General features: G+C 41.9%; 1 protein-coding gene across 1 annotated transcript in view; it reads right to left on the reverse strand.

The window, feature by feature from the left end:
* PIK3R1 (phosphoinositide-3-kinase regulatory subunit 1) overlaps nucleotides 1–25,130 on the reverse strand; it is a 110,519-nt gene extending 85,389 nt beyond the window's left edge. The window contains exons 1-2 of the mRNA XM_054684299.2: nucleotides 25,038–25,130; nucleotides 16,656–16,775 (exon numbers count right to left, since the gene is read on the reverse strand). The gene's annotated coding sequence lies outside the window, so the exon portion shown is untranslated. The remainder of the gene's footprint in view (nucleotides 1–16,655; nucleotides 16,776–25,037) is intronic.
* Between the last annotated feature and the right edge of the window lie 2,201 nt (nucleotides 25,131–27,331).

Below are 27,331 nucleotides of genomic sequence, written 5' to 3' on the forward strand. Positions count from 1 at the left end.
CATTAGACTTGAAACCTAAGAATGTATCTTAGGGTTCAAAGCCAATGTGAAATACAAATGGCTTAGACCTTTACTTCTCAAGTGAGGCCCATAGACCAGCAGCTTTGGCACTATGTAAGAGCTTGTTAGAAAGGCAGAATCCCAGGCCCTATCCCAGGCATACTTAATCAAAATCTGCGTTTTAACAAGATTATCAGGTGATTCCTATGCAAGTTAAACTTTGAGAAGCCCTATCTTAGACAGGGGTTCTCAGTTTTCTCTACACATTGCAAATACCTGAGGAGCTTATAAAAATCTCAATACCTGGTCTGCACCCCAGATGGATTACATCAAAATCTCTGGGGTGAAATGCAGGCATTAGTAACTTTTCAAGCTCCTCACATTATTCCAGTGGGAAGCCAGATTTTAGGAACCACTGCTTTGGAGGAGCCACTTAAGAAAGGCGCCATTAGGAAAGCCCTCTGGGTACAGTAGAGTACAAATGGCTGGTCTTAAAGGGGGCAGCTGAACTAGAGTTTAGCTAATTGTTACCGCACAGGAATGTGAGCCCAAATTTTCCAATTTTCCTAGAGAAGCTGAAAATACAGATTTTTATGGACTATTTTCCAATTATTGAATGCTGGCAATGAAGTCAACATTTTTTGAAATATAGGTTAGGCCACATTCGTGTGATTTTTTTGAAATGTGGGTTAGGTTAGTGTGATGTTATGATGCTGCACATCATAAAATAAAGTGGGGAAAAAAAATTCACCCAAGAAGAGTACTGGCTTCTTGGAATGTAAGCCTCATGATCTAAAGAGTCAAGTGTTTTAAATGTTCTGTTCTCTAACAGAACCAAACACCGTAGGCATTCAATGACTGGGAATTGGTAATGGGTGAGATATCAATGCTTGCAACCCTGGGGCAAAACACTATGGTCTTCTATGCAATATTTTTATTTTCTCTTTCTCCTGCCTGCTAACTGATGTGTTGGGGGTGGGAAAGTGGAATGAATCTTTGCATTACTTAGATTAAAATCTGCACCTATTGTGAGTTATGCAGGTTAATTACATATTAAGAGAAACATGAAAAAATTATTGACTGGAATACTTACTACCTGATATGGTTTGGCTGTGTCCCCACCCAAATCTCATCTTGAGTTGTAGCTCCTATAATGCCTTCATGTTGTGAGAGAAGCCTGGTGGGAGATCAGTGAATCATGAGGGCAGTTTCCCCCATACTGTTCTGATGGTAGTGAGTAAGTCTCACAAGATCTGATGGTTTTATAAAGGGTTTCCCCTTTCACTTGGCGCTCATTCTCTCTTTGCCTGCCACCGTGTAAGACGTGCCTTTCTCCTTCTGCCATGATTGTGAGGCCTTCCCAGCCACGTGGAACTCTAAGTCCATTAAACATCTTTTCCTTTATAAATTACCCAGTCTCAGGTATGTCTTTATCAGCAGCATGAAAACAGACTCATACAGTAAATTATTACAGCAGCAGTGGGGTGCTGCTGTAAAGATACCTGAAAAAGTGGAAGTGACTTTGAAACTGGGTAACAGGCAGAGGTTGGAACAGCTTGGAGGGCTCAGAGGAAAACAGGAAAATGTGGGAAAGTTTGGAACTTTCTAGAGACTTGTTGAATGGCTTTGACAAAAATACTGATAGTGATATTAACAATGAGGACCAGGTTGAGGTGGTCTCAGATATAGATAAGGAACTTGAGAACTAGAGTAAAGATGACTCTTGCTATGTTTTAGCAAAGAGATTGGTGGCATTTTGGCCCGCCCTAGAGATTTGTGGAACTTCAAATTTGAGGCGGTTGATTTAGGGTACCTGGCAGAAGAAATGTTTAAGCAGCAAACCATTCAAGAGGTGACTTGGGTGCTGTTAAAAGCATTCAGTTTTAAAAGGGAAACACATCATAAAAGTTCAGAAATTTTGCAACCTGTTGTGATAGAAAGGAAAAACCCACTTTCAGAGAAGACATTCAAACTGGCTGCAGAAATTTGCATAAGTAACAAGGCACTAAATGTTAATCACCAAGATAATGGGGAAAATGTCTCTAGGGCTTGCCAGAGACCTTTTCCACAGCTGCTCCAACCGTGGCTAAATGGGGCCAAGGTACAGCTTGGGCTGTGGCTTCAGAGGGTGCAAGCCCTAAGCCATGGCAACTTCCACATGGTTGGGCCTGTGGGTGCAGAGAAGTCAAGGATTGAGGTTTGGAAACCTCTGCCCAGATTTCAGAGGATGTATGGAAAGGCCTGGATGTCAAGGCAGAAGTTTGCTGCAGGGTGGGGCCCTCATGAAGGACCTCTGCTAAGGCAGTACAGAAGGGAAATGTGGGGTTGGAGTCCTCACACAGAGTTCCTACTGGGGCACCACCTAGTGGAGCTGTGAGAAGAGGGCCACTGTCCTCCAGACCCCAGAATGGTAGATCCACCAACAGCTTGCACCATGCACCTGGAAAAGCCACAGACACTCAATGCCAGCCCATGAAGTCAGCCGGGAGTGAGGCTGTACCCTGCAAAGCCACAAGGGTGGAGCTACCCAAGACCATGGGAGCCCACCTCTTATATCGGCATGACCTGTATGTGAGACACGGAGTCAAAGGAGATCATTTTGGAGCTTTAAGATTTGACTGCCCTGGTGGATTTCAGACTTGCATGGGGCCCTTAGCTCCTTTGCTTTGACCAATTTCTCCCATTTGGTATGGGTGTATTTATCCAATGCCTGTACTTCCATTGTAATCTAGGAAGTAACTAACTTACTTTTGATTTTACAGGCTTATAGGCAGAAGGGACTGGCCTTCTCTCAGATGAGTCTTTGGACTGTGGACTTTTGAGTTAATACTGAAATGAATTAAGACTTTGGGGGACTGTTGGGAAGGCACTGTTGGTTTTGAAATGTGAGGACATAAGATTTGGGAAGGGCCAGGGGTGGAATGATATGGTTTGGCTGTGTCCCCACCCAAATCTCATTTTGAATTATAGCTCCCATAATTCCCACGTGTTGTGGGAGGGACCCAGTGGGAGATAATTACATCATGGGGGTGGTTTCCCCCATACTGTTCTCGTGGTTGTGAATAAGTCTCACAAGATTTGATGGTTTTGTAAGGGGTTTCCCCTTTCGCTTGGCTCTCATTCTACCTTTACCTGCCACCATGTAAGATGTGCCTTTCACCTTCTGCCATGATTGCAAGACCTCCCCAACCATGTGGAACTCTGAGACCATTAAGCCTCTTTTCCTTTATAAATTATCCAGTCTTGGGTACATCCTTATTAGCAGCATGAAAATGGACTAATATACTACCATAGTAAGAATTCAGAAGACCAACAGTACTGTAATTCCCATTCTGTTGTTTCTGAGCTTTTTCAAGCTATTATTCATGTTGAAGCATTAGAAGGAGAGGGAACTTTAATGTATCCCAGAGAGCAAGTCAGATTATAATCACCTGTACTCAAAGGTCTCTGATCATAATGTATGCTCTAGGGATTCTTGTCTCTTTTAGCTCTTCAGTCCTCATACTTCAGGAATAAGACTCTGAAAATAAGTCAACCAGTATAGAATGGAAGTAAATGAGCCTCATGAGTTATAGTTTCAGATAAATTTTACTCAATATCTGATCCCAAAATCACCTGCAAAAAAAAAAAAAACTCACCTGAAAAAAATTAAAATACAATTATCCCAGTTGAGTTGATAAAATATGAAATGTAGAAGATTTCTGTGCTATTTTCTTGAAAGCAAGAGCGAATTTTTATTTTTGTATAAAATACAGCAGCTATCAGACTTCCTGATACATCATGGGCACTCAGTAACGGAGAAAGGTCTGAAGGGTGAAAGGAAACTTGACACCAGTTTCTTACATTTGTGGCAGTTGAAACAATAGAATGCAAATGCTGTCTAGATTATCCTTCTGAGGGTCTGGTAAGTCAGAGCCAGATCTGGAAACAGATCAACAGGACCACCCATTATGCCAATCTGCAAGTGGTGCCAAAACATCTCTGAGCATGAAACAACTGGAAAGCCATATGCGAGGCAAAATAAATCTTGACCCTTATATCCTACCATATAAAAAATTAACTTAAAATGGATCATAGACCTAAATTTAAGAGCTAACACAATACTTCAAAAAATTTAAAAAAAAAAAGGTTTGGAAAAGATTTCTTAAATATCAGGACCAAAAAAGCTTGAACTTAAGAAAAAAACAAAATCAGTGAATTGGCCTTTCATTAAAATTGAGAATTTTGATCTTCAAAAGACACTGTCATGACAATGAAAAGCCCTATCTTGGGAGAAAATGTTTTCTTTTTTTGAAACAGAGTCTCACTCTGTCACCCAGGCTGGAATGCAGTGGCACAATCTTGGCTCACTGCAACCTCTGCCTCCCAGGTTCAAGCAGTCTTCCTGCCTCAGCCTCCCAAGTAACTGGGACTACAGGCACGTGCTGCCATGCCTGGCTAATTTTTGTATTTTTAGTAGAGACAAGGTTTCACCATGTTGGCCAGGCTGGTCTCAAACTCTTGACTTCATGATCTGTCTACTTCAGCCTCCCAAAGTGCTGGGATTACAGGCATGAGCTACCGCGCCTGGTGGGAGAAAATATTTTCAAAATACATATGCAACAAAGAACTTGTATTTAAAATACATTAGGAACTCTTACAACTTAATTTTTAAAAAACTGCATTTTTTTTTTAAATGGGCAAAAGACTTGCACAACACTTTATGAAAGAAGGTATATAGGGCTGGGTATGGTGGCTCATGCCTGTAATCCCAGCACTTTGGGAACACAAGGTGGGCAGATTGCTTGAGCCTGGGAGGTTAGGACCAACCTGGCCAACACGGCAAAACCCTGTCTCTACACAAAATACAATAATTAGCTGAGAGTGGTGGCATGTGGCTGTGGTCCCCACTACTTAGGAGCCTGAGGTAAGAGCATTGCTTGAGGGAGGCAGAGGCTACAGTGAGCTGAGATCTTGCCACTGCACTCCAGGGCCAGGGGAACAAAACAAAGCAAATAATCAAACAAAAACAGTGTCTCAAGCCTATAATCCTAGAGCTTTGGGAGGCAGAGTCTGGAGGATTGCTTGAGGCCAGGAGTTCAACACCAGCCTAGGCAACATAGCAAGATCCTGTATCTCCAAAAAATAAAATAAATTTAAGAATTAGCTGCCGGGCGCGGTGGCTCATGCCTGTAATCCCAGCACTTTGGGAGGCCGAGGAGGGCGGATCATGAGGTCAGGAGATTGAGACCATCCTGGCTAACATGGTGAAACCCCATCTCTAGTAAAAATACAAAAAATTAGCCAGGTGTGGTGACGGGCACCTGTAGTCCTAGCTACTCCGGAGGCTGAGGCAGGAGAATGGCATGAACCTGGGAGGCGGAGCTTGCAGTGAGCCGAGATCGCACCACTGCACTTCAGCCTGGGCGACAGGGCAAGACTCCATCTCAAAAAAAAAAAGGAAAAAGAAAAAGAAAAAGAAAAGAAAGAAAGAATTAGCTGAGTGTGGTGGTATGCATCTGTAGTCCTAGCTACTTGGGAGGCTGAGGCAGGAGGATTGCTTCAGCCCAGGAGTTCAAGACTGCAGTGAGCTAGGATTCAGCCACTACGCTCCAATGTAGGCCATAGACTGAGACCCTGTCTCTGAAAAAAGAAAAAAGATATATGGATGGCAACCAAGTTCATGTATAGAAGCTCAACATCTTTAGTCATTAGGGAAATGCAAATTAAAATCATAATGAGAGGGGACTCAAATAGATACTTGTAAGCCAATGTTCACAGCAGCAGTACTCAACAACACACAAAAGTTGGAAACAATCCAAGTATTTATTAACATGAATGGATAAACAAAGTGTGGTGTATCTATACAAAGGAATATTATCCAACCATAAAAAGGAAGAAAGTTGTTACACATGCTACAACATGGATACACTTTGAACATATTATGCTAAATGAAATAAACCAGTCATAAAAGGACAGATATTGTATGAGTCTTCTTATGTGAAATATCTAGAATAGATGAATTCATAGAGACTGAAAATAGAGATTATGGGATTGGGTGAGTGGGAATGGGAATTTATTGCTTAATGGGTACAGTTTCTGTTTGAGATGAGCAATTTTGGAATAGATAGTGGTGATGTTTAACAGCACTGTGAATGTAATTAATACCACTACATTGTACACTTAAAATGGTTAAAATGGCAAATTTTATCTTATATATTTTAACTCAATAAAAATTTAAAAAATAATTAAGGGCCAAATATATATAAAGGGAATGTATTAGCCTGTTTTCACACTGCTATAAAGATAATACCAGAGACTGGGTAATTTACAAAGGAAAGAGGTTTAATTGACTCACAGTTCTACATGGCTAGGGAGGCCTCACCTCAGGAAACTTACAATCATGGTGGAAGGTGAAGGAGAAGCAAGGCACAACTTCAAAAGGCAGCGAGAGAGACAGAGAGAGAACATAAATGAAGGGAAAGTGCCACACTTTTAAACCATCAGATCTAGTAAGAACTCTCTCACTATCATGAGAACAGCATGAGAAAAACTGCCTCCATGAACCCATCCCCTCCCATCAGGTCCCTTTCTCAACATTCGGGGATTACAATTTGAGATGAGATTTGGGTGGGGGATACAGAGCCAAACCATATTAAGGATATTATTTTGTATTCTCTAGGTACCCAATAAATACTTTCTGAATTAAAAAAGAAAACACAGTGAGATATGACCACATATCCATTAGAATGGCTAAAATTATAAAGGTTGATAATACCAAGTGTTGCCAAGGATATGGAACAGGTGCAACTCTATAACTCTGGTGATGGTAATGTAAAATGATGTAATCAAGAAAACAGTTTGGCCATTTATTTAAAAGTTGAGCATACCTCCACTGTAAGATCCAGTGATTCCACTTCTGTGTATTTGCCCAAGAAAAATAAAAACATGTGTCCATACAAAATTTTGTGGATGAATATTCATGGGAATTTTATTTTTAGTAGCCCCAAACTGTAAATAACCGAAATGTCCATTAACAGGTGAAAGAATAAACAAATTATGGTATTCCCATACAGTGGAATACTACTTGGCAAAAAAAAAAAAAAACAACAACAACAAAAAAAAATAAAACAAAACAAACAAAACACCAAACTTCTTTTTTTTTTTTTTTCCAGAGCTAGCAGAGGTTTTATTTTGGACAAAAAAAAAAAAAAAAAAGCAATTGAATTGTTTTGTTGCTGGAGGCATGGGCAAGGGGGGTGCCCCAGAGAGTAAACTCCCCTACGTGGGCTTAGGGATAGGGCTGAGCCTCAGGTGGGTCTCCTGTTCCCTGTGCTCCCCTGCGCAGTGGCTTTTCTCATGGGCTCTGGGGCAGCTGCAGGAAGGATAGGCTGGGAGGGGCTGCTGTGGCTGTTCACTTGAGCAGGACATCAGAGGACTCGGACACCAGCTTCCCATCATGGGTCTCGATCTTCTTCACAACCACAGCCCTGAAAACCCCAAACTATTGATACACACAACATGGATGAATATCAAAATTATGATGTTAATACAAAGAAACAAGATAAGAAAAACAGTATATGTACAACTTGGTTTTATTTTTTATAAAATTCTAGAAAATCCAAACTAATCTGTAACAGAAAGCAGTCCAGTGGGTTTCTGATGCCTCGCTGGGATGAGGCAGGAGTGAAAAGATGGTTGAGTTATAAAGGGCATGCAGAGATTTTGGGGGTGAAGGCTATAGTTTCCTGAGTATTTGCATATGTCAAAACTCATTAAATTGTATACTTCAAATATGTGTAGTTTATTATATATCAATTATATCTCAATGAAGTCATAAGAAAAATAGAAAACTATAAAGCTCTTCTTCCTCATGATGTTCTAATTTCATCAAGTCAGAAAATTATTAGGAAATACTGATTTTGTTAAGTACAATGAGAATTTTCTAATATCTGCCAGAAAGTTGTCATAAGAAATATTCAAATCTACAAGGTTTGTCTTGTGACTGACGCTCCCTTTCACATGATGCTCTTGTCCAGTGCACAGCCAGTACCTCCATGAATAGCAGCCTGAAATCATGTTCACAGAACCCCCTTCCCAATACTAGGAAAACCTGGAAGCAGAATTATTCATTGATAAGTTGTTTTTAAAGAGCATAGATTCAGAGTAAATGATGGTGGAGAGTCTTGAGGGATATTTCATCTTGGCTTTGGAAAACCCTATTGAAGTGTCCCAGTCACCCAGTCGAGTCCATCTTCCTAGTGAGCAGAATGTTTCATCCCCCATCCCAGGAACCTTCTCCCCTGGACTGCCTGATAAACATGAACTCACTCGTATTCTCTGGCTTCCTTTTGTGTAGGTTCTACACAGCCACTCCATTAGATTACAACTGTGTTACAACACTTACGGTACACTTAGCGTTCAGCTTCTTCAGTTAACATAATACTCTAGTCCCACCTCTTAGAGACTAAAACTTAATCCCTATGTTCAGATTTGGGAGATACCAGATTTTCTCCACCATTTAAAGACTCTGTCAGACTGAGTCATCATGTGTTCATTGTTGTATTGATTTCTTTCTCAGAAGGTCACTTTTCCCAAAGTTTTGGACCTACCTTTCTCCAACAAAAGCAACTCTTTTAGATCCATAAGGAATGTGTTAGTTGAACTAAAGATGCAATTCTGAAACATTCTACTCTGCTTATCTGAAAATGAGCTTGTGTTTGAAAAGTGACAAGGAACGTAAACATGATGAAGAGCAAGCTAATAAATTATATTTCTTGGAGATTCAACTAATAGGAAATTTAGCGCATGGTTGATTATATTCCACACCCAAGCCTTGAGCACTGGCGCAAATTATCAGGGTGCTGTTACAACTGTCTGGGTAAAAGGATTTGCTTGAGTATGTTCATGTTGGCACTGCTGGCGTAAAAATTAAGGGCAAAGTCACACTGATAGATAATGAGCCCTTTATCAAGGAAACTGTGTTGGACAATCTCACTGCTCAGAAAGAATTTTTCAAAAGAAACCCCAGCCTTTGTTCCCTCCACTGGAGGGTACCCAGAGATGTCAGTGCTGCCGACAGAACCTGGCCCCTAGCATTCAAACAAGCTTACAGAATAAAGGAGACACATTCCCATCAGCCTCCCCAGTCTAGCTCTTATCATATAGACTTTTCTCTGAATCCTGCTAAGCTATGTGCAAAGAAAACACTTTAGATCAGGCAAAGCTGTATTCTGACAATACTGATTTTTTTCAAAAGGGTTAGAATTTTTCATTTAAACACTTAAACTCGTTGTTGGTACATGCATCACAATGTTAACAAGGATTTCCTTTCTGTTATAAATAGAAAGCAACAACTTTCTATTTGGAAGAATGACTTTGGAAAGAGTGACTATGGATAATTTAGGATGTTTTAGAAGTTATTAGATTCTTTAAATACTAATGTGTTTGAAAAAGGTAGCTTATGTTTTCTGTTTTAAGAAGGGAACCATGCTTACGATGGTTGTGGTATTCAATTTTAATGTTTCAAGAGGGCTTTTACGGGTTGGTTGCGGTGGCTCATGCCTGCAATCCCAGCACTTTGGGAGGCTGAGGTGGGCATGTTGCTTGAGCTCAGAAGTTCGAGACCAGTCTGGGAACATGGTAAAACCCCAACTCTACCAAAACTACAAAAAATTAGCTGGGCATGGTGGCATGAGCCTGTGGTTCCAGCTACTTGGGAGGCTGAGGTGGGAGGATCGGTTGAGCATAGGAGGCAGAGGTTGCATTGAGCCAAGATTGCACCTCTTCACTCCAGCCTGGATGACAGAGTGAAACCCCATCTCAAAATAAAAAAAAAAAAAAGGAAAGAAAGAGGGCTTTTACATGAATTGTTTTATTTGACGCACCAGCCCTGGGTGGTAAGCAGAGCATGTATCATGATTTTCATTCTATAGATGAAGAAAAAGACTTGGGAAAACTCCATGATTTGGCATAGGTGGGAAGCAACAGAACCAAATCTACCCTTGGGTCTTCTGACTCTTCGAGCAGCACGTGCTGCCTCACTGTCTGATGATTCTTCCATCTGGGTTAATGTGCTCCTTATTCTAAATCCGTGTTGTGTTCCTTCCAGGTAACTTTCAGTCTAACTTCTGTAATTATTAACTGACCTATCATTACCACAAACCTAGGATAAATTTTGAAGGGGCCCAAAAAGGCTTTGGGCTAATTAACACAGAGTTTCAGACCTCTTGGATCACCTAATCTCTCTACTTCAGGAATATTGAACTATAGAATTGGCAAGTGCTACATATATCTAATTTAACTGTTTTTCAGATAAGAAAACCAAGACCCTTATCTCTATAATACAAAGGTAGTTAATGCTTCAAGTCACACAGCTAGTTAGTGACAGAACCATGAGAAGAACCTAAGTCTAAATCCAGGTCCATGGTATACACCTGTAGTCCCAGCTACTTGGGAGGCTGAAGCAGGAGGATGGCTTGAGGCTAGGAGTTCAAGGCTGCAGTGAGCTATGATTGTACCACTGCACTCTAGCCTGACAGAGTGAGACCCTGTCTCTGAAAAAAATATATATAGTAAAATAAAAAATAAATCCAGGGCCTGGCATGGTGGCTCATGCCTGTAATCGCAGCACTTTGGGAGGCCGAGGCGGGCAATCACAAGGTTGTTGCGGGAGTTCGAGACCAGCCTGACCAATATGGTGAAAACCCATCTCTACTAAAAATACAAAAAATTTAGTCAGGTGTGGTGATGCATGCCTGTAATCCCAGCTACTCAGGAGGCTAAGGCAGGAGAACTGCTTGAACCTGGGAGGCAGAGGTTGCACTGAGCCGAGATTGCGTCACTGCACTCCAGCCTGGGTGACAGAGCGAGACTCCATCTCGAAAAAATCAATCAATCAATCAATCCAGGCCTCATTGTTCTAGCTCATGGCCTCACTGTTATCATTCCAGTTTAGCTAATGCCTGGGAAATACCTGCCAAATATGGCAGGCACCATTGACTTATTGAAGAAAAGATTTATGACTTGTATACATGATTACAGGACTGTCAACAATACCCTTGTAAAAGATTAATAATCTTGTACAAAATTTGGGCACCACGCCACATGAAAAACAGGAGGAACCAGGCAGGTTGATGTTGCAATCCAAGGCAAAACTCACTTAAACCTGAAATGCTATAAAATACTCTATCACATAATTTTACCATACGACTGTGGCAGAGGAGTTGGCGATTACTGCTCTTTTTTCAGTCACTGAATTTGGAGGGAAAAGAGAATACACATCTGTTCCTAAGCCCTTTACCTGTCTGGGAGTGTTTGCACACACCATCATTTCCACCACCATCACCACCTCCATTTGCCAATCCATATTGGGTCCCATTAAAATGATATCTTAATATTTCCCTAATTCCCATACCAATTTCCATGTAATACTATAAACCTGGTATTACTACATACTAAATAGCCAAAACCAGCCGGACACAGTGGCTCACACTTGTAATCCTGGCATTTTGGGAGGCCAAGGTGGGTGGATCACCTGAGGTCAGGAGTTTGAGACCAGCCTGGCCAACATGGCGAAACCCTGTCTCCATTAAAAATAAAAAATTAGCCAGGCATGGTGGTGGGTGCCTATAATCCCAGCTACTCGGGAGGCTGAGGCAGGAGAATTGCTTGAACCTAGTAGGGGCGGAGGTTGCAGTAAGCCGAGATTGCGCCACTTCACTCCAGCCTGGGTGAAAGAGTGAAACTCCATCTCAAAAAATGATAATAACAATAATAATAAATAAATAAATATCCAAAACCTAGCGTTCTCCCTAACACAAGGCTCAGTACTTTGGCAGAGGTGGCTTCGCCAAGTTTTTCTTTTTCGTACTTTCTTCAGAAACTTCTTGGCTTATCAACAAGTTACCTTGCAGAAGGCTGCAAGATCATTTGGCTTTAGAGTCAAAGTAATACCATGCAAGTGGCCACTAGAGTCAATAGTTTGAGGCGGGCCAAGTTTGTGTGTTTTTGCTCTGGTAAAAAGATTTGGCAATATCTATGATTACAGGTAGAAAGTTCACAAATAGAGGAGTGCTTTATACATAGTAATTCATTTAGTCCCTACAAACAACCTATGAGGTAGATGTTTTACAGATAAGAAAATTGTGGCACAAAGAGATTAGTAAGCAGGTAGAACTGAGTTTTGAACTCAAGCAAATCGGCTCTAGACAGCATCCTCTAAACCTGGCGTCTGTAAACTACACTCTGCAGGCCAACTCTGGCCTACCACCTGTCCTTTAAATGACTTTTGAAGTTGTCTGTGGCTGCTTTTCTGCTACCATGGCAGAACTGAGTAATTGCAATAAAAACTGTATGACCCACAAAGCCTAAAATATTTACTATCTGGTTCTTTACAGAAAAAGTTTGCTGACTCTTGCAGTAAATTATACTGGAAAATAATAGGGACTGTCCTTCTCCCGCTTTAAAAAATACAAATGCAGAGCAGGTGTGGTGGCTCATGCCTGTAACCCCAGCACGTTGGGAGGCTGAGGCGGGTGGATCAACTGAGTCAGGAGTTCAAGACCAGCCTGGACAACGTGGCAAAACCCGATCTCTACTAAAAATACAAAAATTCGCTAGGTACAGTGATGGATTACACTGAATGAGAGGTGCAGGCCAGGACTAGGACTCAATTCTGCAACCCACAGATCTGTTATGTTTCAGTTTCAAGTTTCAGTCAGTACCATGGCAGGGATTTGTTGAAAATGAGTTAGGAGCAAAACTGGAAAGAATGATAGATACCATCCAGTGGATGAAGAATGAAGTTAAAGTTAAGTACAAGGGGGCCAAAAGGGAGGAAACAGGGACTGTGCTGATAATTGGGGCACAACAGCCCCCAAGACAAATTATATCTGCTTCACAGCTTTGTCAAGGGCCAGCCCTGGCAGGGCCACTCAAGCCTGCGTGGACTCCTAGTCTCTGACTTCTGTTTACACTGATGTGCGTTGTCTACTGGACACTTAAGAATGGATTATTTTATAAATGTCATTAGCCATATATATGTTCAGTCCTAACTAGATTATAAATTCCTTGAGGGAAAGTCCGTTTAAGTCATGACCACATGGGGTATGGTCTGTCTCTCTTTCCTGCAGGAGAAGGCTGTACACTGGGAAGTCAGAAGGAAAGTATTGGCCTGATTATTTCCTTACATTTTTCAATGTCCTTCCACAAGAAGGCTCATAAAAGATCTTTATTTGTGATCATTTTCATCACCAGTAGTGTGCATAGCCCTCATTTCATCTTAGAGCTTCAAAAGAATACATATTGAGACCAGCTTCTTTATGACTTGTCATCTCACATGTTCTCCTTTATTTCTAAAGGAACAAAGTACATATTTTCCCAAATGCAATTGAAATTTCAACTCCTGCTATTTCTTTTACAGCTTTGGAGAGTCTTAGTGTTAATCAAATGAAAATGAAAAGAACTAGAATTTGTTATATAATTTTCCATCTACAGAAATGCAAATGATATTTAAAATTAGGATAATTTCAGAACTAGTGCATTGCTTTGTTGAAAGAATCAGTTCAAACATCATAGTTCATATCATAGACAAATGCAAATCTCTTGGCATACATCATTATCAAATATAAAATTTTTAAAAATTTGGAAATTTCAGCTGCCTTAATAATAATTAAAAAAAAATCCACTAGTTCAGGGAGATGAAATATTTTGCATAACTATCAGCCTTTTTAGGATTGTCTTCAGTTAGGTCTTGAGGATCACACATGTTAATTTACTTAGTTGGGATGTAATGGCAAACTTGCATGTTTTGCTCAGCCCCTGCTCTTTTGGGTCTTGCAAATCAAGTCCTAAGGGAATCCCCTGAGACTATCAAGGGGGGTATCCATTTTGGCCACAGTTCAGTAACATATATGAATCAAAGTGGGATAGTTACAGCTTTTTCCCCAGCTCCGACTTCCTGGCTACAGTGGATTGGTCTGAAGAAGGACAGCTAGTCTACTTGAGTTTCTACCCCAGGATTTTAGATTTTGTACTGAAAGAGTTAAGATTGTTTCCCTCTGATGTCTGAGCTCTAGGGCTTAAACCTCAGGAGCTGTCACTTGTCATATTTTTGTTCATGTTAAGAAGAAAAGTGATGGGAGCTAGTTTCTGAGAACAGAGAAAGAAAAACAAAGCAGATGCACAAGAGAAGAAGAGCTGGGGAGAGGGAACTGTGAAGTCATGAGTTCGTGATTCTAGCTTTTCCTTAACTCTAGCCACAGATTTATTCTTATATTCCATAAGATACCTTTATATTCTTATAATAATGTTATTTTTGTTTAAACTCATTGGAGTGTGGTTTCTGTTACTTGGCATTAAATATCTTCAGAAATACATAATAGAGCGGGTGCAGTGGCTCACGCCTGTAATCCCAGCACTTTGGGAGGCTGAGGTGGATGGATCACCTGAGGTCAGGCATTCAAGACCAGCCTGGCCAACATGGTGAAACCCTGTCTCCACTAAAAATACAAAAAATTAGCTGGGGGTGGTGGCGGGTGCTTGTAATTCCAGCTACTCGGCAGGCTGAGGCAGGAGAATTGCTTGAACCCAGGAGACGGAGGTTGCATTGAGCCGAGATAACACCACTGCACTCCAGCCCAGGTGACAGAGTAAGACTCTGTCTCCAAAAAAAAAAAAAAAAAAAAAAGGAAATACATAATATCAAAAATTTTAAAGAGAAGATGAAACAAATAGTTTTGCTAAGAAAGTAGTTATACTTTATGAGAAGTTTATTTTCTTATCAATAAGCTTCTTCAAGTTACAATCGAGGGCTGATTAAGTAGGCCAATGACACGGACTTAGCATGTTCAATAGTTCAAGATTGAGTGAGTTCAAAGGTATTTTTATTGTTGCTTTTGTGGTTATTGTTGCTGTTGTGTGTTTTAATGAATAATCCTTAGCAAGGACTGGTAAATGAAGTATGGGTGACCTACAGAAAAGAGAGGTAAAGAACATGCATGACAAAATGAAAGCAAACCTCACATGCCCAAATGAAAACGTACCCTCACTCTAAACATTTCTGGTTCTAGTCCTCGTCCCTGTATCAACAAGTGGCACAATTATCCATCTTATTGTGTGAGCAGAACCCTGGTAGTCATTTGCTCTCTTTTTTCCCATTATAGAATCCATCATTTCATCATTCTGCCAGTCTCAGTGTTTTAACCAACTAAAAATCTTGTAAGTATATGTATGTTTTTCATCTCCGTTGATGCTACCCTAATCCTCACCTGCACCATTCATCGATAGCAGTCACTGGCTAGACACAGTGGCTCATGTCTATAATCCCAGCACTTTGGGAGGCCGAGGCAGGTGGATAACCTGAGGTCAGGAGTTTGAGACCAGCCTGGCCAACATGGCGAAACCCCATCTCTACTAAAAATGCGAAAACTAGCTGGGCGTGGTGGCAGGTGCCTGTAATCCCAGCTACTTGGGAGGCTGAGGCAGGAGAATCACTTGAACCAAGGAGGCAGAGGTTGCAGTGAGCCGAGATTGTGAGATTGCACTCCAGACTGGATGACAGGAGGGAAACTCCATCTCAAAAAAGTAAAAATAAAAAAATAGTTGTCACTGAATTGGTCTCCTTTTTGAACTCTCAATCACTAGCATTGATAACTCCATGGTTCTAGCCAGAGGATGCTTTTTGAAATGTAAATCTGGAGATGGCTTCCAACTCCCTCTAAAGATTCATAGCATACATATTATCTTCAAACATTTTAGTGACTTCTCATTGCTATAGGTCAATGATTCTCACCCTTGTTTTCACGATAAAATCACCTGAAAGCTTTAAAAAAAATACTTATGCCTGGTTCTCACTTCCAGAAATCTGGATTTGATGGTTCTGGAATGGGATCCTTTAATCAGTATTTTAAAATGCTTTGTAGGTGGTTCTGACATGTAGCCGAAGTTGAAAATAACTGCTCTAGGCATACAGGCCAGAATCCTGATCACAGGCTTACACAATCTTCCCCCCGCTTACTTCTCTTCACTCGTCACATATCACACCCCCATCCTCTGTTCTCCAGCCATGCTGGTCTTCTTTCGGTTCCTCAAAATCACCACACTCCTTCCTGCTGCTGACTGGGCTTCTGAGCATGTTCTTCCTGTGGAGAACATCCCTGCTTCTTCCGATCTCAGCTCTGCACCACTTCCTTAGGGAAGCCTTCCTTGATCTCTCCGACTAGGTCAATTCCAGGTCCTGGGGTCATCAAACTCTGCACCTTTCCCTTGTGGCATTTGTCACAGTATAGTTTTATATTTATATGTAACTCTTTGAATAATGTTTGTCTTCCCCACTATACTATAAACTCTGTGAGGGCAGGGACCATGTTGCCATTACTCTCCACTGTTATCTCTGCTCTCTATTCTACATTGGGAATGAAGGAGACTCTCTCTATGTGTTGAGTGATCAAGTGAGCAGTTCGTGAGGGGGAGGGTAATGATTACTGAGGGTATTACCAAGGGTAGCCCAGCTGGTTGCGGAATTAAAATTCAGCACCGGCCAGGCGTGGTAGCTCATGCCTGTAATCACAGCACTTTGGGAGGCCAAGGCGGGTGGATCACCTGAGGTCAGGAGTTCGGGACCAGCCTGGTAAACATGGAGAAACCCCCCTCTCTCCTAAAAATACAAAAATTACCTGGGCATGGTGGCCTGCGCCTGTAATCCCAGCTACTCGGGAGGCTGAGGCAGGAGAATCACATGAACCTGGCAGGGGCGGAGGCTGCAGTGAGCCGAGATCATGCCACTTTACTCCAGCCTGGGCGAAAGAGTGAAACTCAGTTAAAAAAAAAAAAAAAAACAAAAACAAATCAGCACCAAGATGTTTATTACAAAACCAATAAAAATGTTAAAGGGAAACCCAAGTCTTGAGCGGAATGGACAGTACGAAACTCTAAGGGACATGTGGTTGATGGTCAGGGGAGAGGGTGGAAAAAGGCTCTGGAGAGCGGAAGATCTGGAGGGGAGGCCTCTGACCCAACTGGATCTGGTCTTCCATTTATCCCCTGTAGTATTCTACCTGAGACGCAAGGGGTATGGTCTGAAAGCAGAAAAGAACCTTTGCCCAGTATTCCCATAGGACTTGGCAGTGCAAGGCAGCACCTCTATGGGATCACTGGGCCAGGCTGTGTGTTTGTTTGGGTGACGGAGAGAGGACTCACCCAGCAAAGAAACACCTAGTTTGGTAGTTAGTCTTGGAACCACACTCCCTACTTTCAAATCAAAGTGACCTTAGGACAAGTTACTTATGTTCTCTATGTTTCTGTTTTCAAATTCTAGCATGGGGATAATAACAGTACCTACCTCACTGCATGTCTAAAGATTATATGGATATAGTCTCTTTGGCATAGCAATTAAAAATTTAATGAATTCTATCTAAAACAAGCACAAAGATCCTTCTTCAACCATTGTTTTTACAGTTTTATTTCTACTCTAAGAACTCTGCCATGTTTTCCACTTTTGCTTCTGTGTTGGTAGAGCTGCAGTTAGAGCCCGGGTAATTGCATGCTGTTAACCTCAACAGCACACAGCCTCCACCATGCAAGCCAAACTTGCTAGCATCCATGAGTAAAAGCTACTGGTTTCTGAATAAGACCAAAGTGAAGCACATTTATGATTTCTGAATTTCATATAAATCATAATTGTGCAGATGATTTGCCTTAGAGCTGCAAACACCAAAATGTGATTGATGTCTGAGAATGTCTGTGAAGCTTTGCTGTAACTCCAAGCCCTATTAATACCTCCGATGACAAGTCTATTAATTCATGAAGTGAAGATGGAGAGCTCGCACCAGCATTCCTTCCTAGGATGGTCACAGAATCAGTAATGTTACATAGAACATCCTCCCTTTGGTTTCATGTTATGAGTGTACATTGTATTCCATACAGGGACAGGGATAAGGGATAATGGGGCAGGGATAAGGGGGGCATCCCATTTATTTGCATGCCCCAAAATGAAATGCTCTGAGCAAAGAGTAAATCCTAAGGAGAACTGGGTACACCGTACATATTTGGTAAAACAGGGTTAACCAGAAAATCATTTCTATTACAAACACACAAATTCTATGAAATTTCAATTTGACTAGTGCTCAACGGAAAAGGAGTGTGATAGTTAGCTTTATATGTTGACTTGACTGACCATGGGGTGCCCAGGTATTTGGCCAAAGATTATTCTGGGTATTTCTATGAGGGTTCTTTTGGACAAGATTAACATTTGAATCAGTTGACTCAGTAAAGTAGATTGCCCTCCTTAACGTGGACGGGACTCATCCAGTCAGTTGAAGGCTGAATACAGCAAAAAGGCTGGTGCTACCATGTGTAAGAGGGAATTTCCTTCTGGCTGACTACCTAGAGTTAGAACATTAGCTTTTTCCCCCACTGCATTCAGGTTCTAACAGAAACATTGGCTCTTTCTGGGTCTTCAGCCTGCCAGCATTTAGACTAGACACATCATCAGCTCTTCTGGTTCTCAGGCTTTGGACTCAGACTGGAACTATACTATCAGGTATCCTGGATCTCCAGGTTGCTCACTGCAGCTCTTGTAATGTGCCAGCTTTCATAATCACACGAGTCAATTCCTTAAAATAACTCTCTTGCCCCCTACACACACACCACACACCACACACACACACATCCTATTGGTTCTGTTTCTCTGGAGAACACTGAACAATACAAGGTGCTTAGAAGGTTTTTCTGCCTTAGTAAATACAGGAGGTCAAATGTTATGGAACTTTTTTTTTTGGTAATGAAGACTCAGAGTATTTTGGAGAAATACTAAACATTGTGAACCTGAGTCATTCCCCATACAATGGTGTTAGGAAAAGAAGCGGAATTAACATGTACTGAGTGCTCACTATAAGCCAGACATTCACACAAACATCAGTTCAATGAATTGACTTAAAGAAATGTTGACTGACCTAAGAAATTAGTTCCATATACTAGCTCTATTATTCACCTTTCCTAATAAATATGAAATTTTCCAAATTGAGAAAGTCTTGAATATGGTCCTGATACAAGCTAAGGAAAGAGCCTTCTTTAGTTAAGGGAAGCCTGGCAAACTTCAAAGGAGAAGGTGTGATTTCTTTTCTTTTGTTAATCAACTGGGTGATCACTTTAAAAATACTATCCTTCCTGACAAAACTGCATCATTGTGATGCAAAATAGATGACTTGGCATTTTGCATTCCTGACCCCAAAGGGCTGGAACGACGTCTTACATCACAGTATGATGGGTTGCCCCCTGGAAATACAATGGATCACTGTTACAGGTTTAGGCAGGCTCAGGGACATCTCCATTTCCTCACAGGCTTTTTGTAAATCACAGGAAGCCTTCTAGACTCAGCACTGCCCCAGACATAGAAACTACAAGATCTTATTGCAAGGCATGAAGAAAGGGTCAGGAAGTTAGTTTTTTTGACCTATATCTGAAGAGAGCAACTTGGAGTCCCACAGCCTCCTGGTGAGATCTTTCTGGGTCTTTTCTTTATCTGCCTGATGGAATAAATAGAAAGGTCAGGGAGGAAAAGAATTCTTGCTGAGATCAACAGGTTGGCAGAAGTATCACTTCCTCACCCTCATGTATAAAAATGACCTAACGCCCACAATGTCCCTGCAATTTTTGATAAAGTCATAACCCCAAACAGTAAGCGAGAAAACAATATTTTGTTATGGACAAGAAACAATGCCTGGAATTGCTTTTGATAGCAAAAACCGCAAATACTTTGCACCAACATTATACAACTAGAGACCATACCTTTATCACTTGGTTAGGTCACTTAACTTCTCTGGGCTTCAGCTATGAAACTGGGGTGGGGTGAGGAGGGCTGGGAGGTACAAGGTAAAGGGTGGGACTACAGGATTTCTGAGACTCCTTTACCTTGGGAAAAAAACCAAGGTTTTCTATTATCTATATATATAGTTGTATTATCAGCATGATAAGCCATCTAACTTATCAAAAGAAAAATTTGGCAGCCACAAAATCCCTCCTTCATGTGGATGGCAGGAGTTCATGGCTTGTCAGCCTTTGGTTCAGTTTAACAAATATTTGGCTGCATTTGCTGTAACACATACCCTGTGCTAGGTTCTGGAAGCACAAAATGAACTCAAAAACTTCTGGGGTCTTTAGCTAAAGAGAATACATGCTGAGCTGTTTGCGAAGAAAAACACAAATGCACATGTATGGCAGTTTAAAAATGTATCTGCAAGTTATTTGATACTCCTCCCATCTAGAGAGGTCCAATCTTAGTGACTCAATAGGAAACAGTTGAATCTTGTAGTGATGCTGTGTGATGTCTGAGGCTGGCTGGAAAAAGCCCTTGTCTGATTCTCTTGAGCCTTTCTGGAGAAAGTCTTCCGCCATGTAAAAAGTCTGATTACCCTGAGACAGCCATGCTGGTGTAGCTACGCTTATTAGCCTCTGCCAAGCTCACTGCAGACATGTCAACTGCTGGACCTATGGCAGAGCTGGGCCTCAACTGCTGGACCTATGACAGTTGATCCTTATGTCACTGGAGCCAGAGTCAACATCTGACTACAACTGCATGAGAGAACCCAACAGAGAGCTGCCTGGACTGAGTACTTCCTGAATTCCCAGAAAACCGTGAACAAAATGAAATGAAGGTTTTAAGCTACTGGTTTGGGGGAGTAATTTATTATGTAGTAGTTGTTAACCAGTATGGTATCTTCAGTGATATTATTCTTAAGATAACTCATTCAGGCCCTGCGTGGTGACTCACGCCTGTAATACCAGCACTTTGGGAGGCCAAAGAGGGCGGATCACTTGAGGTCAGGAATTCAAGACCAGCATGGCCGACACGGTGAAACCCCATCTCTACTAAAAATACAAAAATTAGCCAGGTGTGGTGACAGGCATCTTGTAATCCCAGCTACTTAGGAGGCTGAGGCAGGAGAATCGCTTAAACCTGGGAGACAGAGGTTGCAGTGAGCTTAGATCACGCCACTGCACTCCAGCCTGGGCAACAGAGTGAGACCCTGTCTCCAAAAAAAAAAAAAAAAAAAAAAAGATAAGTCATCCAGAATCAAAGTTAATACAGAAACATTTATATTTAATTATTTTCCCCAATGGTTATAGACTATGCTCAAGAAGAGAAAGATAACAATGGTGTAATTGACCTAAGAACCTCGTAAACTGGATCATGCAATGTTTTAAATGACTTTTTTTTTTTAAGTATAACCTTGAAAAGCAGCTTAAGTTTCTTCAAACTAGAAATATATTCATGGAACATGAGTATTCTGAAAAAACAACATTCAATTTAAGAAAAATAAAACAAAGATGACCCTTTAAATTACAGCTACAGTTGTCTTATTTCACATTATCAGTGCTTTTCAGAACAACTGAATTTTTTGTTTTTGTTTGAAAAAAAAAGTTATCCTGAGTCTTTATTTACTCTAACCACAGTGAAACACATTCTGGTCTGGTGATCGGAGGAAAAATATAGGAAGATAAGCATAGACTCCTGCCTCCCACCCCTCCAGCCAGATTGTGTGGCACATGCTCCTCCCATGTTAAATTCATAGAGATTTTCAATACTATAAGAATTCAAGTACTCTGTTCAATTAAAGGGTGGAGCATGATCCATTTCCCAAGAATAGCAGCTTCATGACTCTATGGACAGAGCACTTGTCTAAAGATGCAGGCTCTAGTCACTGCAGAAAATGCACTCTAACAGGTGACAATTTGAGGGCCTACCTGAGAAAGCAGCTAAAATTGCCTCTTTATTTTGGTTTCTCTGTTTGCTAAGTTGTAATTACAGCCCTGACCAACCTTAAGAGTCACTGTGACCCCCTCAGGGCTGAGTTTGCACAAAGTCTCCCTCCCATAGTACAAGGGGAGCTGCTTAGGGGGCAGGAGGCAGGGAGAGGTCCATTCCCCATGGTAGGGCTTGGGGGATGTAGTTGCCCCCTCCCTCTCCCTGTCTCTTGTTGTTCAAAAAAATGATCTTAAACTACAAAAAAAAAAAAAAAAAAAGAAAGAAGGAAAGAAAGAAAGAAAGGAAGAAAAAGAAAAAGAAGTCAAAGTCACTGTGTAGGTTGGGAAGGCTGCAAACTGGTTAAGAAAAATCAGTGTGGGAATTAAAAATACTAAATTAGCTTTGCAAATATGATACTTTTCAAAATTAAGTAAACCTGCTTTTTTTAAAAAGGTTAATCTTTAACATTTGCATTCATCATGGCCACATGTGCTCGCGCTGCTGCCTGCCTTTTGCCATCTTAATTGCAATATTCACATATAAGTAGGGTAAGTGAATGTGTGTGGGTGGGGGGTTGGGGGATGGGCTCAAGCAAATAAACATAAAACTCACTCAAGGTCCTTTTGGGCTTGACATTAATGAATGGAACAAGTGGGGAGATACTATTTTCATGACTGCACTAACTACGTGTGGTATGTAAAGTCCATATGAAAAAAAGACAAATAGGCCAGGCATGATGGCTCACGCCTGTAATGCCAGCAGTTTGGGAGGCTGAGGCAGGTGGATCACCTGAGGTCAGCAGTTTGAGACCAGTTTGGTCAACATGGTGCCATCTCTACTAATAATACAAAAATTAGCTGGGACTGGTGGCAGGCACCTGTAATCCCAGCTACTCGGGAGGCTGAGGCAAGAGAATCACTTGAACCCAGGAGGAGGAGGTTGCAGTGAGCCGAGCTGGTGCCATTGCACTCCAGCCTGGGCAACAAGAGCGAAATTCCGTCTCAAAAAAAAAAAAAGAAAAAAAAAAAGTCAAATTAGGTGTTATCTAGACAACAAACAAATTCATAGTTCAGTTTCTTTACATGGTGAGTCCTTTTTTTTTTTTGAAATATGCTTAAAATATCAAAGTTTGCCATATACCAAACTTTTAAAGGAATATCTCTTATTACAAAAACAAGGGCAAGTTTGTATCCAATAACATTGGTTCCCAAGCCTAGGAAAAACAGACATTTTAAAATACACTTGCCTTTTTTTAAAAAAATTAATCAAACTGTTAAAATTTCTCCCATTATGTCTCCTTTTCCCCTATGTTTGTAAGGTCTTATTCTTCTCTACTTTGCTCCAAGTTCCCTTCCTTTCTGAGATCTTGGGATGTTCTTGTGAATCCTGGTCTTACCTTGGCTGGGCCCTCACTCACTTCACTCACTTCTCTGCATGCAATTCCAAAGCTATGCTGAAACTACTTGCTTATATCCTGTCTTCCCCATTAGACTGTGAACTCCAAGGGACCAAGGCCTGTGACTTATTTATTCATCTCTACGTTTCCATGTCCATTGTACAGCCCTGTGTGCAACAGGTGATCAAGCAATGCCGAGTGTCCTGTCATTGGACCCGTCTGCTGTCACATCGTTAGCTGTGCATTTCTAATATGCAATATGTCTCTTCGCTTTAATCCTTGTGATTTTCCACTGGATTCTTTTGAGTCTTGATTCTGAGGTTCTTTTTTTTTTTTTTTTTTATGAGACAAAATCTCGCTCTGTCACCCAGGCTGGAGTACAGTGGCTCACTGCAACCTCCGCCTCCTGGCAATTCTCATGCCTCAGCCACCTGAGTAGCTGGGATTACAGGCACGCACCACCATGCCTGGTTAATTTTTGTATTTTTAGTGGAGATGGGGTTTGGCCATTTTGGCCAGGCTGGTCTCAAACCCCTGGCCTCAAGTGATCCCCACCCCACCCGCTCTGCACCGCCTCCACCTCCCAAAGTGCTGAGATTATGGGCGTGAGCCATCACATCCGGCCTGATTCTGAGGTTCTTAATTAAGAAACAGAAATCACGTCAGCTGATGTGAGGCTTACGGAAATTGGTGTGTTTGTGTGTGTGTGCATGTGTGTATGTGTGTTTATGTGTGGGTGTGGGTGGGTGGGCTGAGCATTGTCTCCCTTTCTCTTGCTTTGCTCCTAACGTCCACACCCCACCCTCACGCTCTATTTTCATTCCTTCTGATTTCTCTTTTTGGAGCACATCTGAAGGTGAGAAAACTTCATCGTATTACTATATTTGTACTTGCCAAATACTATGCTGAATCCAGCTGCAATTCTTAAATGATTCTGAAGAAAGTGGTATATATCTAGTGCAAAATACATTTCCTTGTAATCTCTAACTATAAGCATCCTCTTCTAGTTTCTAAGTATGGCATGGTGTAAATAAAACTGTCTGAACTTTTTCTAGCATAAAGAAACATAGCCTAGAAATATTCCAAAGTCAGTACAAATCACCCTTTTAAGAATATCTAATGGCATGGGGAATGGTTACCAGAAGGAAAAAAAAAAAAGCATGGTATAAAGCTAAGTAGGATTGAATTCCATTTATGTATGTTCATTTTTTTCTCTTTCTTTCTGTGTGTGCACGTGTGTATGTAAAGATTGAAAGGTAATACATAAGAATATAAGCAAGTGCTAATTGAAATCATGGGACTTATAATTACTTTCTTCATTATACTTCTTTTCTGCATCTTCTCAATTTACCAAATTATGATGTACTTTTTAAAACAGAAAAACACACACACAAAAAAAACCCCTGAAAAATTCAAAAATGAAATAGAGTGAGACATTTAAAAGGAAATCTGTTTTATGTATTGTAGCCTGGGAAAAAGGGAGAGCAAAGGGACTTTTTTAAGTGTAATTTTTAAAATGAAACATTGTTTTGAAATTTGCAAGAGTAGAATAGTGTATTGAGGTTCCATTGGCTTGACCAATTAACCACACTGCCATCATCGTTTCGTTTATTTCCCCCTCCCCATTTTTTCTTCCAAGCAGTTTTGGGTTTTTTTGTTTGTTTGTTTTTAAGGATGCCAGTTATGCCTTAATTCGGTCGGATATATTTTATGTAACTCGGCTTTTTTTGTTTGTTTGTTTTCTTTCAGGATACTTTAGAAAGCCTCAAAGCTAACGTGAGACAGCATCTTGGTTCTGCAAGGACGTGTCCTTCAACCCAACGCCCCCCACCCCCACCCAACCCCAACCAAATATCCTATTGAAGTCTCCGTGAACAAACATCTATCAACAGAAAAGCGATATGGTATTTACTCAACTTTTCTTGTGTCCCTTGGGTCGGAGAACAGACTTCAGTGTCTAGGAGAAAGCCCGGCCTCGCCGGGCCTGGGCAGCCCAAGATGCCCCATTGTGATTCAAGATTCGGGGTGTAAACAAATGCAGTGTTTAACAATCGCCAGTTTGCTTTTAATGTTTTATAGCCGTGACTGGGGCTCAGGAAGAACACAGTAGTGTCTTCTTCACTGGAGCTGAAGTCGAGGCTTTATGTCGGATTTGGGCAAGCGGCACTGGCAGCTGCAAGCCCTCAATGGGCGCTTTCTAGTCGCAGAGCGGGCCGCCGCCGCGTTGCTGGGAGCCGGGGCAGGAGCAGCTCGGGAGGGAGCGCGGCGGGGGCAGGAGGAAGCGGGGCTGCCCATCCCGGGCCAGGCCCCCATCTCCCGTCTCCGTGACAGGTGCTGCGGAACAAGGAGAAAAGGGAGCCCTCCCCGCCCGCCCCCAAGCCCGGGCTCCGTGTCTGACACTAACTGTCGTGTTTTTTATTGCCTTTTTGTTTCAGGAATACAGGGCATTGGCAGGCAGAGATGTACCCTGTGGCTTGGGCTTTCTCTGCAAGGCCAGTGGGGATGAAACCAATAACAAAGACCCTGACTTTGCTTAATGACCAAGGCTCACTTAGATAACAAACCGGCGCTGCTGTTGGCAGAGAGCCTTCTAGATGCTCAGTACAGTGTGGCCTGTTAAAGTGGGAAGGAGGACTTGAAGGAAAGAGCTGTTTAAGTCATATTTTCTTACAGCCAAAGGAGATTATCTTCTCTTGGTTTGGACTGATCATTATTTGTTACTGTTTATTATTAATGGTGATTTACTGAGAACTTTTATGTTCCGGATACCGAATCACATACTTTATATTCACTCACTACAATCCTGCAAAACTTTGTTGTTGATTTTCTTTTTTTAATAAAAGAGAAAACTCGGCCGGGCGCGGTGACTCACGCCTGTAATCCCAGCACTTTGGGAGGCTGAGGCGGGTGGATCACCAGGTCAAGAGTTCAAGACAAGCCTGGCCAAGATGCTGAAACCCCGTCTCTACTAAAAATACAAAAAAATTAGCTGGGCGTGGTGGCGGGCGCCTGTAATCCCAGCCACTCGGGAGACTGAGGCAGAGAATTGCTTGAACCCGGGAGGCAGAGGTTGCAGTGAGCCGAGATCACGCCACTGCACTCCAGCCTGGGTGACAGAGCGAGACTCGTCTAAAAAAAATAAAGTAAAACAAAATAAAAGAGAAAACTGAGTTTCACAGAGGTTAAGTAATTTGTCCAACGTTATTACACAGCTTATAAATAGTACACCCGAAATCCAATCTTGGTATGGCTATAAAATAACTTTTACTCTTTCCATGAGGAACGTATAACTTATGCCTTATACATTTCAAATTGAAGGTGCCAGGTGGCTGTGGCTTAGAACAGGTGAGTTGGCCATGGGAAAACAAAGTAAATTAATAATTCACATACGCTATAATATCTGCTCTGAGTTTTTTTTTTTTTTTTTTTTTTTTTTTTTTTTTTTTTTTGAGACGGAGTCTCGCTCTGTCGCCCAGGCTGGAGTGCAGTGGGGCGATCTCGGCTCACTGCAAACTCCGCCTCCCGGTTTCACGCCATTCTCCTGCCCTCAGCCTCCCGAGTAGCTGGGACTACAGGCGCCCGCCACCACGCTTGGCTACTTTTTTGTATTTTTAGTAGAGACGGGGTTTCACTGTGTTAGCCAGGATGGTCTCGATCCTCTGATCTCGTGATCTGCCCGCCTCGGCCTCCCAAAGTGCTGGGATTACAGGCGTGAACCACCGCGCCCGGCCAGAGCGTGGCGATTCCCCGAGGCCGGGGCTTCGCGAGGATGGGACCGGCGTCCCGGACGCGAGGGGCGGCGGGGCTGGCGGCAGGGAGCGTGGGAGGGAGGGAGGGAGCGAGCGCACGGCGGTGGGGGCGGGGCGCGGCGAACCGGACCCCACCCACACACACAGGAGCTTTTCACTGCAGATAATTTCAGGAAAAATTCAGTTAAGGTAAAATCATTAGGCAGAGTTGAAAAAGCCTCCCTTCCCAACATGTAAAGAATAAGAAAAAACACTATAGCCTGGGCTTCGTGAGCCTATGCAAAAATGTGTAATGCCATCAGGCCATTGTCATTCTTATTTTAAATAACTACTTATTCATTAAAAAAATTGTTTTAGGCCAGGCACGGTGGCTCACGCCTGTAATCCCAGCACTTTACGAGGCCAAGGCGGGTGGATCACCCGAGATCAGAGTTCAAAAGTAGACTGGCCAACATGGCGAAA

The sequence above is a fragment of the Pan troglodytes genome, chromosome 4, assembly GCF_028858775.2.
Source record: "Pan troglodytes isolate AG18354 chromosome 4, NHGRI_mPanTro3-v2.0_pri, whole genome shotgun sequence".
Lineage (NCBI taxonomy): Eukaryota > Metazoa > Chordata > Mammalia > Primates > Hominidae > Pan > Pan troglodytes.